Genomic DNA, 20213 nt, shown 5'->3' with positions numbered 1-20213 from the left:
AGGGAGGTTGGGAAGGGCTACCACCAAGTCACCATGGCAACAGCCTCCTTGGCATCACCCTCCCCCTAACCCGGCCAGCTCCCACCAACTGGTCTGCTCACCCGGGGGATGGTAACTAACTACATCTTCACGTAACGGGCACTCCCCAACGGACTGTGCCTGGGAGCCAGCCAAAAGGGCAGCCTGTAGAATCTTCTACCTTCACAGGGCACTTTGCAAAGCTCTTTTCCATCTGTCATCTCAATCAACCCCCACCACCACAAGTGAAGTGGAAGGACAGGGGTCCCAGGTCCTTGGTTGCAGGTGAGAAAGTAAAAGAACAGTTATGCCACTTGGGAAGCTCACGGTGAAGTGAGACCCACCTCTCTGGGAGAGAGACAACGGGTGGAGATGGGGTAAGAGGAGGGATCTGCCTTCTAGTCCTGGAGGTGCCATGGAGGTCTCTAATGGAACTGAAAAGTCTAGTTTTAGCAAGAATCAACCCCATCCTTGTATCTAATCACCTGGCCTGCCTTTGGCAAGAATCCTGTTAGGTTTGTTTGGCAAGAGTCCCTCAACCCTTGATGTCTCCATTAGTAATTTTCTAACTGTGCTCCTGCAACTCTGCTCTTTGACTGTAAGTCCCCAATTGTCCTTGTTGTGTTTAGGATTGAGCTTAGTTCTATCCTGAAGTCTCTTTTCTCTTATTGCAAAAGTTTCTGATTAAAATCTGTCTTTACCTCTTTAGTGTCTGGCTACGGTTTTCTTTGACAATAGTCAATATGTTCAGCAATTGTGAAGCTAGAACACAGGAGTTCAAGTCTTGGTTCATCTCAGAATTTTATTTAAGCTGGGCAAGTTATTTATGCTCCCTGAGCCAGTTTGCTCATCTCTAGAACAGAGGTTGTAACGGAACATACCCCAGAGGAGAACTAAATGAAATCATGCAGGTAAAGCACTGAGCCCAGTGCTGGCCTGTGGGGAGGGTGCAATAAAGGAGCCCAGTTTTTCTTATGATCACACTGAAAATAAAACTGACAATGGGAAGGACATGGCATTGCTCCTGTGGCCATCCTGTCAAAGAGGCACCTCTTGAATATAATCATGCCAACATCAGACAAACCTCAATGAGGAGCACTTACAAAATAACTGGCCTGTATTCAACAAAGTAGCGTTCAGGCCATGGGAGTCAGGGAAAGCCTGAGAAACTGCCCACAGAGTGCAGGAGACTAAAGACATGTGTCAACTCGCTGCACCGTGTGATTCCCCACTGGGCCCTTTTGCTAAAATGACACTTGCACAACTTAATGAGGGTCTGAGGATTATGAAGCAGCAGCAAATCAGTGTGAATTTCCTGGTTTTGGTGGCTGTGGTGTGGTTGTACAGGAGAATGTTCTTGTTTATAGGAAATGCACACTAAATAATATTCTGGGATGATGGAGCATCAGGCTGGCAATTTACTCACAAATGGTTCAGGGGTGAGGGAAGGCTCCTTGTACTGCATTTGTGCCTTTTCTGTAAATCTGAGATTGCTTCAGAATTTTAAAACTATAAACATAATTTTAAAATGAAATAAAGCTGATGCTCAGAGAGGTTTAAGTGGTCGACGGAGCTAGGACCCACCAATACCCAGGCCTCCCATCTCACAGCTTCTGCTCTTCCCACTGACTCCTTGGCAGGGAGGAAGGCAACCAGGAGGCAACTGAGAAGACCTATTGTAAGGGTCTTGGTTTCTGGTCCCTATTAGGCCTTTAACCCCAGACTCTTCAGTCTCTTCATCCATAGAACAAGCAGGTGGCAGGAGCCTGAGGTTCTTAACACAGGCAGTACCACACCCTAGATGCTGGAAATGTGGGTGCCAAATAACCTGCAATGCCTCCACAATTCCACCCAGCCAAGACTTGACCTGCATTCTAGCACTGTAGAGAAACAGACTTTGTTTTGTTCACAATTTTAGCAGGAGTTACTCATCATTTTAAAAGAAATCTCACTGCAATAACAGTGCTGCTCTCAGCAACTAAGCTGTCCACACAACCCCCCTAGCATCCATACCAAAGCAGTGGCTCCAGGCACAGGGGTAAGCTTCTGGCCACTTCATTATGTCTCCTAGTCTACTCCTGCCTAAGCACTGATAAGAGTTTCCTTTTATTTCTGTTTAATGTTACAGGTAGCTACATAGAATGGATTTTTTTTTAGTTTTATGTGTAGGTAGGTTTACATGTATTTATGAGTCTCATTTCAGGCTAGTAAAAGGAGTATTATATGATATGTGTTATGAAAAAAGGACACTGGGTCTTCAATGGGACATACATCCTAATAGGCTCCACCCCATTCTTTTAAAGGATTACATAGCACTCTATAGCTCAACCATTCCTCTACTAATAGACACTGAGGTCATTTGATGTTTGTTTTCCATTTTCACTGCTGCAAATATGGCTGCAGTGAACACCCTGGTACCTGCCTCTTTGACTCATGATTAGCTTCTGCTGTAGGTCAAGTTAGATCAAAGCACAAGGTCATCTTCTTCTAGCCCAGCCTCCTCCACTGTTCATCAGATACCCCCTCAGCACCACAGAAACTACATGACAGGAAGAGTTTTCTTTTCCGTTTCTTGTCCAGGCCTTTCCATCGTCAACACTGACCGATCCCTGGCAACAATTCCTCCAGCACCAGATAAGGCATGTGCTCACTGCTTGACAGCAAGGCCCCCCAACAGTTCTATTCAACTAAAACTGATTGGCAGGGTTAAAGAGTAGCCTGGTACCACACTCTCAGCTGGAGTTTGTACAAAGTGAAATGCATTTTGGTCTGGAAGCAAAGTCTTTTCACAACTGGGTCTTCATTGTTGTCAATATGGTAACCAAGGCCAGAGGAATAAAGGAAACCCAAATTCTCCTTCCCACTCTTACTCACCATGGCTTCTCCCCAAGGGCTCCTCTGAGCACATCACGTTCTGGTTTGCAGGTTGAAAGACACATCAGTGTGTGTCTCTATCAGACGCACAGGTTGATATCCTAACTCCCAAGGAGATGGTGTTAGAAGGTGGTGGAGCCTTTGGGAGGTGATTAGGTCATGAGGGTGGAGCCCTCCTGAATGGGATTAGAACTTTCATAAAAGAGACCCCTGGAGAACTCCCTCGACCCTTACACCACGTGAAAACAGCAAAAAACAGCTGTTTGTAAGCCAGGATGCAGCCCCTCACCAGACACCAAATCTACTGGCACCTTGATCTTGGACTTCCCAGCCTCTAGAACTGTGAGAAATGAATGTCTTTTGTTGGTAAGTCACCCAGTTTATGGTATTCTGTGATAGCAGCCCAAATGGACTAAGACAAAAGGCCTTTTAGATTTCTAGCTTCTAAATGTCTCTATCTCACAGATGTGAATTGCAAGCACTCTCCATAGGCCAGCATTCGAGATATATCAGCCATTTCAGCAACTGGGCACAATATTTAGCAAAGATACTTTCCATAGGCAAATGAGAACAAGTTTGAGGCAAAATCTTTGGGAACAGCAAGCCATACACTTGTTTAAGCATTGAGTTTCAAAGTACAACAGGACACTTTTCACAATTACAAGCACTTCTCCAGCCCCATGTCATTCATTTATTAATTTATTCACTATATAGACATAGAAGACTATGAAAGAAAATTTTGCATGAGACACTTGTTTAAAATGGCAAGACAAATTTTATTCAAGCTGTCATATTAGGGGAGAGAGAGACCTCAGCACAGGACTGAGCTCTACTTTGAATACAGCAGAGACAGCTGGGGATTTACAGCCAAGGAGCAAAGTGAGGGGCCAGTGGGTGGAAATAACTAAGAAGAACTTGATTAGACATCAAGGGCAGGGTATTCTTGCTAAACTGGCTTAACAGGATTCTTGCTTAAGGCAAGCTGAAGGTTTAGATATCAAGGGTGAGGGATGAGGAAGTTGATTAGATATCAAGGGTAATCAGATATCAAGGGTTGGGGGGATTCTCAATAAACTGGCTTAGCAGGATTCTTTGCTAAAACTGGGCTCAGCTGGCCAAGGTCAAGGGCTAGGCTAGAAGACAGCTTGGAGGAGCCTGACTAAAGTTTGTCAAGGAAAGCATCCTTGTCAAGACATATACATGTAAATGTGGGTGTAGATAAAAAAACAGATGTAGCTATATATGTATCTATGCATCTATATACATATGCATATTGTACTAGTCCATTGTGATGTGATAACAAAATATCTTAGACTGGGTAATTTGTAAGCAACTGAAATTTATTGCTTACAGTTCTAGTAGCTGGAAAGTCCAAGATCAAGCCACCAGCAGACTTGGTGCCTAGCAAGGGCCTGCTCTGTTTCTTTTTTTTTTTTTTTTGAGACAGGGTCTTGCTCTGCCGCCCAGGTTGGAGTGCAGTGGTACAATCTTGGCTCACTGCAACCTCTGCCTCCCAGGTTCAAGTGATTCTCATGCCTCAGCCTCCCGAGTAGCTGGGACCACAGGCATGTGTCACCACCCCCAGCTAACTTTTTTTGTTTTTTTTAGTATTGGCAGGGTTTTGTCTTGTTGGCCAGGCTGGTCTCAAACTACTGACCTCAAGCGATCCACCCATCTCAGCCTCCCAAAGTGCTGGGATTACACGTGTGAGCCGCCATGCCCGGCCTGCTCTGTTTCAAAGACAGTGCCTTCTCACTGTGTCCTCACATCACTGAAGGAGGGACCAGGCTCCCTCAGGCCTTTGATATATGAGCACTAATCGCATTCCTAAGGGTTCTACCCTCATGACGTAATAACCGTCCAAAAGCCACACCTCCTAATACTATCACCTTGGAGGTTAGGCTTCAACACATGATTTTGTGGGGGACATCAACAGTCAGACCATAGCACATATAATCAGGCACCATACTGGAAGCTGGGGATGAAGTGGTGGAGAAGAAAAAGCCCCTGTTTAGAAAGTTCAGCATCAGGAGCTTCTCTCCCTCATGTGCTGATATAGCATAGGCAGACGAAAGCACCATGCTCAAAGTGAAATCTACCACTGTAAGGAATGTTAAACTCTCAAATTACAAGAATACCTGAGATTATAGGGACACTTGGGTCCACATTTAAAGATTTTCAGGAGACTGCTGGGAGCTGAGGGAAGAAGCCCACAGCTCAAAGGTAGAAGTCACTTTGATGGGCAAATGGTTCCAACAATGTTTTATTCCTTGGTGATCTCCTTCTGAACCACTTTCTTAGAGGTCTCTAGTCCACACTGGAGGTTCATTAGCTTGGTCCAGAACAGGATTAAAATAACCTATTGAATGACAAATTCTCAGATTAAATAAAAGGGAAGAAAAGCCAGCTAAGTGTTGTTACAAAGACATAAAAAACATAATAATAAAAACATAAAAAACAGAATAATCTAAAGAGGTTGAAAACAAAGTAATGGAAAAAGACATTCCAGACAAATAATAATGACAAGATAACAGATGTAACACTATTAGTGTCAGACAAGGGAGAGAGAGAGAAGGAATAAATATAAATCAGTTTAATGTTTACCTCAAGGAGTTAGTAAAACAACAATAAACACAAAGAAAGTAGAAGAGATAAGATACTAAATATGAAGTATACATCAATGAAAGAGGAAACCAATTACCACAACCTAAACCTAGTCTTTTTCTTTCTTTTTTTTTTTTTTCTTTGAGATGGAGTCTCACTCTGTTGCAAGGCTGGAGTACAATGGCGCAATCTTAGCTCACTGCAACCTCTGCCTCCCCAGTTCAAGCGATTCTCCTGCCTCAGCCTCCCAAGTAGCTGGGACTAAAGGCGTGCACCACCACACCAATTTTTGTATTTTTAGTAGAGGTGGGGTTTCAGCATGTCGGCCAGGATGGTCTTGATCTCTTGACCTTGTGATCCGCCCACCTTAGCCTCCCAAAGTGCTGTGATTACAGGCATGCCCGGCCCTAAACCTAGTTCTTTAGAACACAAATCTGTAGCAAGATTGCACAAAAGGAAAAGTAATATGGGACCCAAAAAAAAAAAAATAGCAATAGGATTTAAATGGGAATTTCATGACAAAACAGTAGATATTTCTTAAATCAAAAGAGAAACTATGAACCAAGACAGAAAAACACAATTTTCTTTAAAACCACATATGTATGTATAAATGATCATAACTTTCTCAAGAAGAAATAAAAACCTGCATACATTAGTAACCACAAACAAAACCAAGCCGATAAAAATCTGTACCTCCCTCCTCACAGGCACTAGACCAAGAAGGCTTCATATGCAAGTTTTGCCAAAACTTTATGGAGGGGTTAATCTCTACCCAAAGCAAACTGTTTCAGAGAATAGAATAAAAAGGAAAACTGGAAAAATCATTTCATGAGATTAGTATAACCTTAATAATGTTACACAGAGAGTACAATTAAAGAAAGTTGTTGACTAGGCTCACTTATGACAACAGAGGCAAAAATCCTATTTTTAAAAGTCTCAAATGAAATTTGGCAATGCATCAAAATTACATCATGATCAACTACAATTTGTCACTTATACATATATCAAATACATATTTATTTGATACATATATCAATAAATATTATGTATATGATACATATATCAAATAAATATTTATTTATAATACTTATATTATATATAATTTTATATATAGTATGTAATATTTATATATATTTCTATTGAATATATTATAGAATTATATTTATATTATAATATAAAATATATTTATTTAAAATATGTATCAAATAAATTTGATATATGTATCAAATACATATTTGATACAATTTATCAGCTACAATTTTCCATTTATACTAAAAATATAAAATGTTCTTTATCAGAAAATGTATTAATATAATGTGTCACATTATCAGATTAAGAAGAACAAATAAATATGATCAGCTTAGTAAATGCTGAAGAAAAAGCATTTGACAAAATTCCATACTCAATCACGATAACTTGGTAAACTACGAATAGAAAACAACTTTAATTTGATGAACATATTTATTAAAAACTAATGACAAACATCAAATGTAATAATGAAAATTTAGATGTATTTTCATTCAATACAGGACCCTAAATTATGTCACTATCACCTAAACTATTCATGACTGAATTCAAAGTCCTATCCAATGCAATAAGACAATATAAAAATATAAACAAAGTGTAATGATTGGAAAGAAAGAAACAACATTCTCTTTAGTTGCAAATGATATCATTGTTCATGATGCACCTTGTGATGGTTAATTTAATTATGTGTCAACTTGACTGGGCTCAGTGATGCCCAGATAGCTGGTAAAATATTACTTCTGGGTGTGTTGAGGGTGTCTGTAAGGATGATTCCAGAAGAGATTAGCATTTGAATCAGTAGACTGAGTAAAGAAGATCACCCTCACTAATGTGGGTAGGCATTATCCAATTCTTTGACGGCCAAAGTAGGACAAAAGGGTGCAGGAAGGGTGAATTTGTTCTCTGCTTGAGCTAGGACATATATCTTCTCCTGTTCTTAGACACTGGAGCTCCTGGTTCTTTGGCTTTTGGCCTCTGAGACTTACACCCTTCGCTCCCCTGGTTCTCCGGCCTTCAAGCTTGAACTGGGACTACACCACTAGCTTTCCTGGGCCTCCAGTTTGCAGATGACAGAATATGGGATTCTTAGCCTCCATAATAACATAAGGCAATCCCTCATAACAAATCTCTTTCCATATATGTATGTATATTCTGTTGGTTCTATTTATCTGCTTCTTTAGAACCCGAGAACACACCTAAAGCTAAAATAATAAAGGAATCCAGCAAGATGACAGGAAGGGAATAAAAGATCTGATCAAGGGGAAAGACGTATTCCAGATGGAGAGAAGACTCAATACTGAGGGGCTAATCTCCCAAAACCAATCTGGAAGCCAATTCAGTTTCAATAAAAATGCATGCAGGTTATCACTTCACATTTACTAGAATGCAAAATGGTGCAGTCACTTTGGGAAAGAATCAAGAGTTTCTCGAAGTTTAAACGTACATTTTCCAAAAGACCTAGCAATTTCACTCCTAGGTATAGACCCAAGAGAATGAGAACATCTGCTCTCACAAAAACTTGCACACACATGTTCATAGCAGCATTCTTGATAATAACCAAAAAGTGGAAACATCCAAATGTCCATCAACAGATAGATAAACAAAATACGGTATATCCAAACAATGGAATGTCATTTAGCCATAAAAAATGAATGAGGTACTAATTTATGCTAGGACATGGATGAGTCTTGAAAACATTATGCTAAGTGAAATAAGCCAGACACAAAAGGCTACATATTGTATGATTCTATTTATATGAAACATAGAGGACAGACAAATCCATGGAAACAAAAGCAGATTAATGGTTTCCAGGGGCTGGGAAGCACAGGGAATGGGAACTGACTGTTAATGGGTGTAGGTTTTCTTTTGGAGACGACGAAAATGTTCTGGAACTAGTATTACTGGGTGCAGAACTGTGTGAATATATTAAAAATCACTGAATTGTACACTTTAAAAGTGTGAAATTTATGGTATGTAAATTGTATCTCAATTTTTAAAAATTTCCATCAAGGTTTTTTGTCAAGTACTTGACACTGATCATAAAGCTCATATGGAAGTATAAAGGGCCAAGAATTGCTAAGATCATTCTGAAAAAAAAAATGCTGGAGAGACTTGCTCTATTATAGATCAAGATTTATTAGAAAACTCAGTAAGACTTATATGTTATTATCATAGAGACAGATAATTAAGCAAAAAAAAAAAAAATAGCAATCCTAGAGAGAAACTCCTAGATAAACATAAACTTGGTATATGGAAAACCTGGCATTATAAATCAGTAGGGAAACAGTAGATTAATAAATGTATACAAAAATGAAAAAAAATTAGTTACCTCAATGAAGTTTAAAACAACAATGAAATACAATTTTTCATTCAGATTAGTAAAAACTACATAATAGTTATTATATTTTAGAAGAAAGGGAAGATAATTGAAAGGGAAGAGGAAGGGTGGAGGAAGAGTCAATGGTGTCTACTTTCAATTCTAAAAAAGGAAAGCATAAGAATAAAATAAGGCAGAAACGTTAAGATTGATTAATTATGACTCATGGTATATGGATAATAGTTACATACATAATTTCTCTGTACACTTCTACATGTTTGAAAGAATCTCTAATTTTTAAACTTCCACAAAAATATTGCCCACAAGAGATATGCCAAAATATTAAGTGGTTTTCTCAGAGTAGTGAAAATGAGTGATTTTTAATTTTTTCCATATTTTCCTTTTTTAAAAAAACAATAAGCAGGTGTTATTTTGCTAACAAAAGGGAACATGGAAACTATCACAAGGGAAAGAACCTACCCCTTTCTTACTGCTTTCCCACTGAGAAACTCACATTGCAATGCGAATAAAATAATTTTTGTAAACTTCATAGCATGTATAATTTCCATAACACTCTACCCATCTTTTTCATGATACATGTGTAAAGGAGGTAAGCAAAGTATCAGATGCTTTTTCCTCTAGTTACACAAGATTATTAGTGATGAAATTGGGCCAAGCACTAGTCTTTTAGGACTCTTAATCTCATGCATTTTCTGCTACTCCAGACTGCCTCTCAGTACCATTTAGGTCTTCAGTATAAACGTATATAGTTGCTTCCCATCTTACAAACAGTTGTGCTGCATGGTTTATTTGTTAAGTCAGATGTTTTGAACTTAAGTCTTGTTTTTATTTTGTTTTGTTTTAATAGGGATAGTATTATGACAGCAAGTTAGGGTCAAAAGTTCACAAAAGCACTATGTCCACCCTAACCTGTCTTAGAAGAGTGGCACTCAGCTGCTGGTTTCCGCCATCTCTACCAGGATGACTCAGCAGGTGTCTCAAACTCAGCACTGCCAAAGCTAAGCTGTTTGTATTTCTCCCAAAGTCACTCCTCCCAGTCTCCCCTACTTTCAGAAATGCTGCGTTGATCCACACAGGAGCTCAATCCAGAAACATGTGGGAGGCACACCTGACTCATCCCCTTCCTCTCCAGCCTCCATCCACTCTGTTCTGTTAGAACTAAATTCTGCTGAGTCTGGCTGTAAAATACATCTCAGTTCCATCACCTGTCTCCATTCTCCTATCAGCGTATGGTCCAGGTCACCATCCCTCTCCCACAATCATTGAACCTTTGACAAAAAGGCAAAGGGCAGGAGGCTGATCTGCAGGCCAGGGCCCTGGCTCTCATGTTAGGGGTGTCTGCTAAGTCAATGAGCACCTGCTCTTGGCCTGGCTGAGGTGTCCTTGATACTCCTCCTCCCTCCTGCTATATCACAAGCTGCTAATCACTGGCCTTTCCTTTCATAGGGACTTACTCTGGGGGCCTTGTCATCTCCAACTTGAAGCCAAAGTTATTTTTGCTAATTATATGTAGTACTTATTACTGGAAAAGAGTCACAAGTGAGCAAAACAACAACTTAATTAAAAGAAAGGTCTGATCATTAGCAATGGAAAATTAATTGATGAATTACTTAATAGATACCAAACTCAGCTTAGCTGAACTGGCAGATTGCTTGCCTAAATAAACCTTAAGAAAACATATATGCCTGCTAATGACTGGCCCCAGATTCTTCGTCTACCTATGGTTTACTAGAAGGCAGCAGACTATCATCGAAGTGGTTTTTCCCTCTGCAGGAGCCAGTGCTGCTGCGTTCCTATGCCTAGGATTGGGACATGCATGTGTCAGGGAATTTCAATTATCATAGAACCTCAGAGATCATTTGTTACACTGAGTTCCTTGTGGGCAGGACACAGCCTAGCTCAGTCTTTAATCCCAGTGCCCAGTACAGTGCCCGGCCCAGAGTCTGATAGACTGAATTGAGTCCAAATCCCCAACTGAGAGATGCAGATGCCACAGCCCAGAGAGCGACTTGCCCTAAATCACAGGGTTCACTTTTGGCGGAGCTGGATTACCATACTCAGGTCTCCTGACCCTCAATCCACACTAATTTAAGTATGCAAAGAGAAACAATGTGCATTTGATACTTTTCCCTGCACTTGTATTTGTGTAGCATTAAGGGACCTGAAACCGCTGCTTCACATCAGCTTCCAGGAAGAGGGTAAATGGCACAGAGCAGTTCTGAAGTACACCTTGGTGAGCCTCATCTTTCTTCTCTCAGCTCTTAATGATATCCCATTTAAAACCAATGAAAAACAGAAGCTCTTTAAACTCCAATCATCTGCTAAGCCAGCATTACAGTGAGGGCATTAAGCAACAGGAACCAATCAACTACAGACTTGTTTTCTTCCCAAAGGCAAATTTGATTTTGGAAATTTGCTTTTGGAAACATCAGAGGCATGGGATCCTGGAAATGGACTCAGGATACAGAGGGAGGAGGGGAGAAATGCTGATGGGATTTGAGGAGCTGGAGGAGGACAGGGCAGATGACAAAGACAGCAGCAACCGCGATGGGGTAAAAGATTTTGAGACAGTAAAAAGGCCTCAGATTTTATTTACAACCTGAGGTGGCCTCCAGGATCTCCTATTGTAAAATTTCTTCCTGTACCTCATGAAAAACAACCCTCTTCATTCCTGTTCTCATTTTCTTGTTTTCCAGCTCTGTAAATAGCTGTAACTGGGCTGCAGGTGTGTTCCTAAGCTTACTCCAAGATTTTCTGTCCCAAATAAAAGTGCAAAATAAATAGCTATTTCACTTAGAGTTTGACAATTTAAACTTCACGTCTATTCTAAGGAAGGCTAGAACAACTAATAAGCTGCTTAACCATGTGTGAGGTGCACATTTTATGGCTGCATCATGAAGGGCAACCCCGGCTGGTGAGGACACACCAAAATGTGGGAAACAGGCACTTGGGTTCAGCCGGCTTCACAGTCACGCTGGAGGCTCCCGCAACAGAAATCACAAAGCATTCTCTCAAGTGTTAAATTTGTAGACAAACATAGCAGGTTTATAAGGAACAATAGAGTTCTAGGATTCATCATCTATAGCCACAAAAATACCACATGAGCTTTTTTTTTTTAATTGACCTCCTTCCTTTGTGCCAGGTAACAGCCCCTCTCTTTCATGATGCAAGGGGGAGGGTTTGCAGTGGGAGTAGGGTAAGGTAAAGAGGGACAGGCTTAGAGGTGACAATGGTGAGAGGAAAATCAGCAATGGAGGTGATGCATTATTTCCTGTGATAGACTATTTCCAAAGACGGCCACAACAATCACCTATCAAGAGGTGGGCTGTGTTTCCCTCCCCCTGAATCTGGACTGGCCATGAGGTTTGTTCTGACCAAGAGAATGTGGCACCAGGGACCTTCTGGGCTTAACATGATCTTGCAGCTTCTACTTTGCAGAGGCAGGTTTCTGCCATATGCAAAGAAATTAGGTTGTTCTGCTACAGAGAGAAGCCGCAGGAGAAAGAGGCCCCAGAGAATGAGAGGCCACGGAGAGAGGACTAGGCCATGTTCAGAATGACTGAGGTTCCCAGCCAAGAGCAGCTCCAAGGCCCCAGACATAGGAGTGGCGCCATCTTGGATCCTCTATCCCCAGTTGAGTAACCCAAGTGGAAGAGAGAAACGCTGTCTCCACAGAATCCTCCCCAAATTCTTTTTTTTTTTTTTTTTGAGACAGAGTCTTGCTTGCCCTGTCACCCAGGCTGGAATGCAATGGTGTGATCTTGGCTCACTGCAACCTCTGCCTCCCAGGTTCAAATGATTCTCCAGCCTCCTGAGTAGCTGGGATTACAGGCACCCACCACCATGCCCAGCTAATTTTTGTATTTTTAGTAGAGACAGGGTTTCACCATGTTGGCCAGGCTGGTCTCAAACTCCTGACCTCATGATCCGCCTGCCTCAGCCTCCCAAAGTGCTGGGATTACAGGTGTGAGCCACCATGCCCAACCATCCTCCCCAAATTCTGACCCATATGATCATGAGCAAATAGTTGCTTTAAGCCACTATATTTAGGACTGGTTTTCTATGTGGCAATAAACAACTGAAACACTGCCTGCCTGCTCTCTGCTGTCAACCAGCTTCACACAGGCTGTCCCCTCAGGGGCTGCAATGGGTTTGTGTTTTGATTTTGTTTTTGGATTTTTCTGTGTTGTTTTGCTTTCTTGTTATTTTTTAATTCATCAATTGGAGAATCTTGCTGGAGACAGTGAAAATTGATTTGAGACTGACAAAGCCCTTAAACATGCCTGGCAGGGGAATTGGTATGCTGGGCACACTGTCACACCTGTGTCACACACACTTAGAAGGAAAAAGTCCATGGAACCAGCCCACCCCAGGAACCAGAGGGCAGCACCATGGAGATGGTCCCCCTGGCACCCCCGCTCCTCAGAACACAGACCCCTGACTGTTCCATGAGAAAGCTGCTCCTGCTCCACTGTTAAAACAGAATGCCCTGGAAGGAAATCCAGTACATCCAGTACTTACAGGCCTTGGTCTCTCTCCAGTCTGAAGTGACAGGCTGGCAGATCTACCTGCCTGGATGCTCCAGGCTCCCTGTCTCCCTGCAGTCATTTCATGGTCAACCTGGCAAAAAAAAAAAAAAGGGCGGGGGGAGGCAAAAGAGGACAGGCTTATTCCACACAAAGCTTCAGGCAGGGCTGGCGTCCCCTCACATTTGGCTTCAGGTAGATCCAGCAAGATGTGGTAGCCTTTATTACTATGAATCATGTCCAAACTCCAGTGGGGAAATAACCACCCAAACAAAATGAACACAAAGGACTGCACGGGGCCTGGTGTGGTGGTTCCGTCTTCTGATATTAGCACTGCCTGCCTTTTGCAGGGTAGGAGTCAGACAAGGGACAGCCTCCCCAAAATGGCCTGCACTTGGCTGATACTAAAATGAAGGCACCTCCAGTCTTGAGCCTCAGGCAGCTTCCCCACTGAAGCCTCACTTGTGGGACCTGCCCAAAGCAGGCTTCTTGAGCCCCGGACTGTCCAGGCTACACATCAGCCCCACATTCACAGAAGCAGAGAGCAGGGGAAGCACTGAACCTGCCTCTGCACTGAGTTTGCCTTGACATCTTCATCTGTATGCAGGATTTAAGAGCCTTGAAGAAAGGGGATGAAGGAATCACAAGGCAGTGGGTAAGAGCCAAGATGAGCAGATGGGAGTCATTCAAACGGGGTTGGCAGGGAGAGGAAATAGGTATGATGCAAAATAATATTCATCATTCCACAAATTTTTATTGAGCATCTACTATGTGCCAGGCACTGTGCTAGGTGCTGGAGACAGGATGGTAAATAAGACACATGTGGTTCTTGCCCCAAGGAACTCACTCCACAACTAGAATATGGTGTGGTCAGTGCTGTAGGCAGAAGCACAGCCAAGGAGCATGTATTGGAGAGCGCTGTGTGGAGCCAGTTTGTCACAGAAGGAGGGGTGGGCAGGAAAGGCACCATGGAGGCTGCAGAAAGTGGCAGCACACTGCGGCATGAGGGTTTCACCGACTCCTGAGGCTTCACCCATAACTGAGGGCACTCCTCGGCCCCTCCCTCGACTTCCAAGTTCCTATGTCAGGGCCACTGCATCCAGCATTCGTTGGATTTGGGCTACATTCCCATTGGTGTTTCTAAAAACTTGCTTCCCCAAGGCACTAACCTGCAAAAAAGCCTTCAATGACAATCCACCACTAACAGAATAAACTCCCCAACATCCTGGCCTGGCTTCTCAAGCCCTACACAATCTGCCCCAACCCATATCAACACACCCAGAACAAAAGGTGCCCACAGAGGAACCCCCTAATCCCTGCTCACAGTCATCTGCACAAGCCTGTGACTAGCCCCACCCCCAACTCTGACCACATTTACATATATATTTGAGAATGTCTCCATTTCTACACATAAATCCTAGACACAAGCGTCTATATATTCTCATGGTTACACACCTATGGAGCCAGAGTCCCCAACAAGGCATGACTTGAGAAATCTAGGGAAAGGCCTCAGGTCCCAACTAACACTCAGTAGCCAACTGGTCCAAAATCCTCATTAGCTATTTATTCCGTGATTTAAGCACCAGCTTGTCCTTTTTTTTTTTTTTTTTTTTTTTGAGACAGAGTCTTGCTCTGTCACCCAGGCTGGAGTGCAGTGGCATGATAGTCACTCACTGCAACCTCCACCTTCCGGTTCAAGCCATTCTCCTGGCTCAGCCTCCTGAGTAGCTGGAACTACAGGTGCCCACCACCACACTCAGCTAATTTTTGTATTTTTGATAGAGACGGGGTTTTGCCATGTTGGCCAGGCTGGTCTCGAACTCCTGACCTCAGGTGATCTACCCACCTCAGCCTCCCAAAGTGCTGGGATTACAGGCGTGAGCCATCGCGCCCGGCTGTAATTTTTTTTTAATTAAAAATATTGAGTGTTATGACCTGGCAATTTCAGTTGTACGTATATATAGCTAACACAAATGTTTACAATAATTTACCAGGAGGCAGCATTGGTTTTAATAGTCCCAACCTAGAAATTATCTACATGCCCACCTACAAAAAGATGTAGACCATTGTGGTATAGTCACACAATAAAATGCAATACAAATATGAGAATGTACAAACTACAACTACACATAGCAAGATGAAAGAATTCCCAGACCTAAAGTTGAGTAAAATAAGGCAGACATTGAAGGATAATACTATGTGATTTATGTAGTCAATAAAGTTCAAACACAGGCAAGATTGAGCTATGATGTTAAAAGTCAGGACTTGGGAACGTGCCAATGCCTGAAATGGGGCCTGAGGGTGGCTTATGGGGTGCTGAGAATCTTCTATGTCATGATCTAGATGCTAGGCTCATGAGTATATTCAATGTGTGAAAATTCATTGAGCCATACGCCTATGATGTGTATATTTTCTATGTAGCTAATATTTCAATAAAACGTTTAAAAAGGGAAAAGGGAAAAAACTGATGAGGGTGCAGAGAAATTAATACTTTCTTACATTGGGAAATGCAAATTAGTAAAGCTTTAAGAAAGGGAATTTGGCAATATTTATCAAAACCTTAAAAAATTTCATATTCTTTGACCTACTACTTCCAGTTCCAGAAATTTATCTTCAGGAAATAATGAGGGTGCAGTGGTACTTGTCACAGAATTATTTATAACAGGGAAAATTTGGAAATAGCCTAAATGTTGAGCACATGTGCAGCCACTATATACATTTTATAAAATGTTTAATGAGAGGATTATGTGAAATTTAAATTTCTTCTTTCTACTTTGTTTTTTTCAAAATTCCCTGCAATGAACAGGCATCACTTTTACTATGAGAAAAGAGTTATTAAGAAATAAATAAATGCAAACACCCAAGCAGAAATTAAAAACTTAACTTGGCATTCATTCAACAAACATGTACTAAAATCTTCCATTGCCAGGCAGTGAGGGTGGTAATAGACATGGCTTAGGGCCTCCTCTCAGAACCATAATTTAGACAGACGTGATGTTGAGTGTTAATTATTCCCACTGTTGATGCAATAGGACAAGCAACCAATGAGAGATCAAAATACATGAATTTGAGTCTCAGTTCTACCAGTGAAACTTTTTCAGCACCTTGGCAGGTGAGCTCCTCTATTCATCAGTTCCTTCATCTGTAAAATAAGTATAAGACTTCTCCTGCCTACCTCACTCTGATGTAGTCAGCTGCAAAGGAGACTCAGCTGAGCATGCTCTGAAGATGTATAAATATCACGATCATGTTATCACTCATGCCAAGAACAAAAGGGGGCCAGGCACAGTGGCTCACGCTTGTAATCCCAGAACTTTGGGAGGCAAAGGCGGGCAGATTACCTGAGGTCAGGAGTTCAAGACCAGCCTGGGCAACATGACAAAACCCCATCTCTACTAAAAACACAGAAATTAGCCAGGCATAGTGGTACACGCCTGTAGTCCCAGGTACTCAGGAGGCTGAGACATGAGAATCACTTGAACCTGGGAGGCAGAGGTTGCAATGAGCCAAGATTGCACCACTGCACTCTAGCCTGGGCAACAAAGAGAGACTCTGTCTCAGAAAAAAAAAAAAAAAAAGGGAAGAACAAAAGGGGACTAGGTGCAGCGGCCCATGCCTGTAATCCCAGCACTTTGGGAGGCCAAAGCAGGAGGACTGCTGAGTTCGAGACCAGCTTGGGCAATATAGATCTTGTCTCTACAAAAATAAAAATTAGCCTAACGGTAGTGCATGCCTGTAATCCCAGCTACTTGGGAGGCCGAGATGGAAGGATCACTTGAGCCCAGGAGGTCAAGGCTTCAGTGAGTCATGATCATGCCACTGTACTCCAGCCTGAGTAACAAGAGTGAGACCCTGTTGAGAAAGAGAGGGAAAGGAAGGGACAGAGGGAGGGGCACATAACATGCACTCAAGTTCTGTTAAGAAACATCATCCGGTTGGGCGTAGTGGCTCATACCTGTAATCCCAGCACTTTGGGAGGCTGAGGTGGGTGGATCACTTGAGGACAGGAGTTCGAGACCAACCTGGCCAACACAGCAGAACCGTGTCTCTACTTAAAATACAAAAAGTTGGATACAGTGTTACACGCCTGTAATCCCACCTATTCAGGAGGCTGAGGCACAAGAATTGCTTGAACCCAGGAGGCAGAGGTTGCAGTGAGCCAAGATCTTACCATTGCACTCCAGCCTAGGAGACAGAATGAGACTCAGTCTCAAAAAAAAAAAAAAAAAAGAGAGAAGAAAAAAACATCAGAAACATCATCCCCAGTCTCCTTCTGTTTTATAGTTCTCTCACCCTCTCCTGAGCCTTGCTCTTGTCCAGCATGGATAAGACTGCCTTTATCTTATAAGACTGGACTAATGGATACAGGCAGAGGAAGTTCTTTTTATCATTGAATTCTGGTTGCATGATGGTAGATAATGTGGGCTGCATGATGTTGTTTCTTTGATACTTGCTGAGATTTCCTTAATGGTCTTGTTCATGGTTAGTTTCTATAAAAGTATGCCACAGAAGAAGGTGTAGTTTCCATTTGCAGGGTGCAGGGTAATATATAGATCCATTGGCTCATGCTTGTTACTTGTCTTGTTTGAACCTTTTATAGTCTTACTAGTTTGTATCTCCTTGACCTGTCTGTTTACAAAAGGTATGTTTAAAATCTCTTACAGTAATTGTGGATTTGTCTTTTGTGCCTTTCAATTCTTTCCATTTCTGTTTCCCTTATTTTGAAGCTATGTTGTTAGGCACATAAAGATTCATGATTATTATATGTCCTAGCACACTGCACCTTTTATCACTAAGCAATGATCCTGTTTGTTTATACTTTCCTCCTTACATTCTACATTGTTAATTAGTATTGCAAGACCAGCTTTGTTTTGGTATCTGTATAGTATATTCTCTTCCAACTCTTGGCTTTCATCTTTTTCTTCTTTATTTTATTTAGTAATTTTTTTTGTAGAGATGAGGTCTCCCTATGTTGCTCAGGCTAGTCTTGAGCTCTTGGGCTCAAGCAATCTTCCTTCCTCATCCTCTCAAAGTGCTGGGATTACAGGCATGAGCCATCACGCCAAGCTAGCTTTCATCTTTTTCTGTCTATAATTAAATTATGTATGTGATTCTTACAAATGGCATATACCTGGATCTTGTGCCCTAAAACATTTTTTTTCAACAAAAGTTTCAGTCTTTAATGGAGAGTTTTATCTGTTTTGGTTATGACATCAGCTTGGGGTTCCATTTTCTCATGGGCAATTTTTTTATTTTTTTATTTTTTTATTTTTTATTTATTTATTTATTTTTTTTTTTGAGGCCGAGTCTCGCTCTGTCGCCCAGGCTGGAGTGCAGAGGCCGGATCTCAGCTCACTGCAAGCTCCGCCTCCCGGGTTCCCGCCATTCTCCTGCCTCAGTCTTCCGAGTAGCTGGGACTACAGGCGCCCGCCACCTCGCCCGGCTAGTTTTTTGTACTTTTTAGTAGAGACGGGGTTTCATTGTGTTAGCCAGGATGGTCTCGATCTCCTGACCTCGTGATCCGCCCGTCTCGGCCTCCCAAAGTGCTGGGATTACAGGCTTGAGCCACCGCGCCCGGCCTATTTTTGTTTTTGTTTGTTTGTTGCTCCTGGTCCTTGGAAGATGGCGCTTCCTTGTGAATTCCCTGGGCTGATAACTAGGGTGCCTATGGTTCTCATTTTATACAAGAAAGTGCCCTTCATGATTCCTAGAATAATTCCATTGGCTTCCCAAACACAGGAAACCCATACATGAGCTCCCTTCCTCTTAAGGGGTTTAGAACCTCAGCCTACATTCATGTTTTCAGGTCTCCATACATGTGAGACCTTTGGCCTAAGCTCCCACTATGCTCAGACTTTTAGTCCCTCTTCTTTTCAGGCAACTGACAATATCCTTCTCTTGGTTTGAAGTCCAGCCTCAAAATACCATTTTATCAGGGTATAATTGTTGTTATCCTAGTCATCTTTGTCAGAGAAGGGGTGTATGTGTGTGTGTGTGTGTGTATGTTCTTTGTCAGCTGGAATCATCATAGTAACTAGAAGTAGAACAATGTAATAAAGACAGAAAATATTTTGAAAGTATAGAAATAATTGACAACTCAGAAAAATCATCTTTTAAGAATGAGAGTAAAAGAAAACATCATCAGTTCAATTGAAAGTGAGAGACAGGCCACTCATAAGGATATTATTGAAAGTATTTCTAAAATATGGACAGATTACTACTTAATGACGAAATACTTAACTCACCAGGAAAATACAGTAATAATTCTAAATACATTCATAATAAAATAGCCTCAAAATATGTTAAGAAAAAGTTGATAAAAATACAAAGAGAAATGGGCCAACACAGTATTAGGGTGGAAAATTTAGAAACTCTTGTCAAACAGATACAATAAGCAAGGATATATGTTTTAAACTTTGAGCTCTGAATAATTAGTGTGTTTAATACTAGCCTTGCACCTCAAATTAGAGAACAGATAGAACAAGTTTTAAAACTGACCAGAAGAGGCCAGGCACAGTGACTCGTGCCTGTAATCCCAGTACTTTGGGAGTCTAAGGCAGGTGGATCACTTGAGCTCAGGAGCTTGAGACCAGCCTGGGCAACATGGCAAACCCCTCTCTCGACAAAAAATACAAAATTAGCCGGGCATGGTGGTGCACACCTGTAGTCCCAACTACTTAGGAGGCTGAGGTAGGAGATTCCTTGAGCTCGGAAGGCAGAGGTTGCAGGAAAAAAAAAAAAAAAAAAAAAAAACTGACCAGAAGATAGAGAGCAGTTTCAGATAACTTCAAAGGGTAAAACAGTCCATGTTCTCTGATCTTAGCGTA

General features: G+C 41.8%; 1 protein-coding gene across 8 annotated transcripts in view; it reads right to left on the bottom strand.

Annotated features, from left to right (window-relative positions):
* LOC105489374 (zinc finger and BTB domain containing 7C) overlaps window positions 1-20213 on the bottom strand; it is a 383672-nt gene that overhangs the window by 238213 nt on the left and 125246 nt on the right. The window contains exon 3 of one of the 8 annotated variants that reach the window (XM_011754128.3): window positions 13382-13480. The exons of the other annotated variants lie outside the window; for them this stretch is intronic. The gene's annotated coding sequence lies outside the window, so the exon portion shown is untranslated. The remainder of the gene's footprint in view (window positions 1-13381; window positions 13481-20213) is intronic. 8 annotated transcript variants of the gene reach the window in all.

The sequence above is a fragment of the Macaca nemestrina genome, chromosome 19, assembly GCF_043159975.1.
Source record: "Macaca nemestrina isolate mMacNem1 chromosome 19, mMacNem.hap1, whole genome shotgun sequence".
NCBI lineage: Eukaryota > Metazoa > Chordata > Mammalia > Primates > Cercopithecidae > Macaca > Macaca nemestrina.
This window is presented reverse-complemented; position numbering and strand designations above follow the sequence as displayed.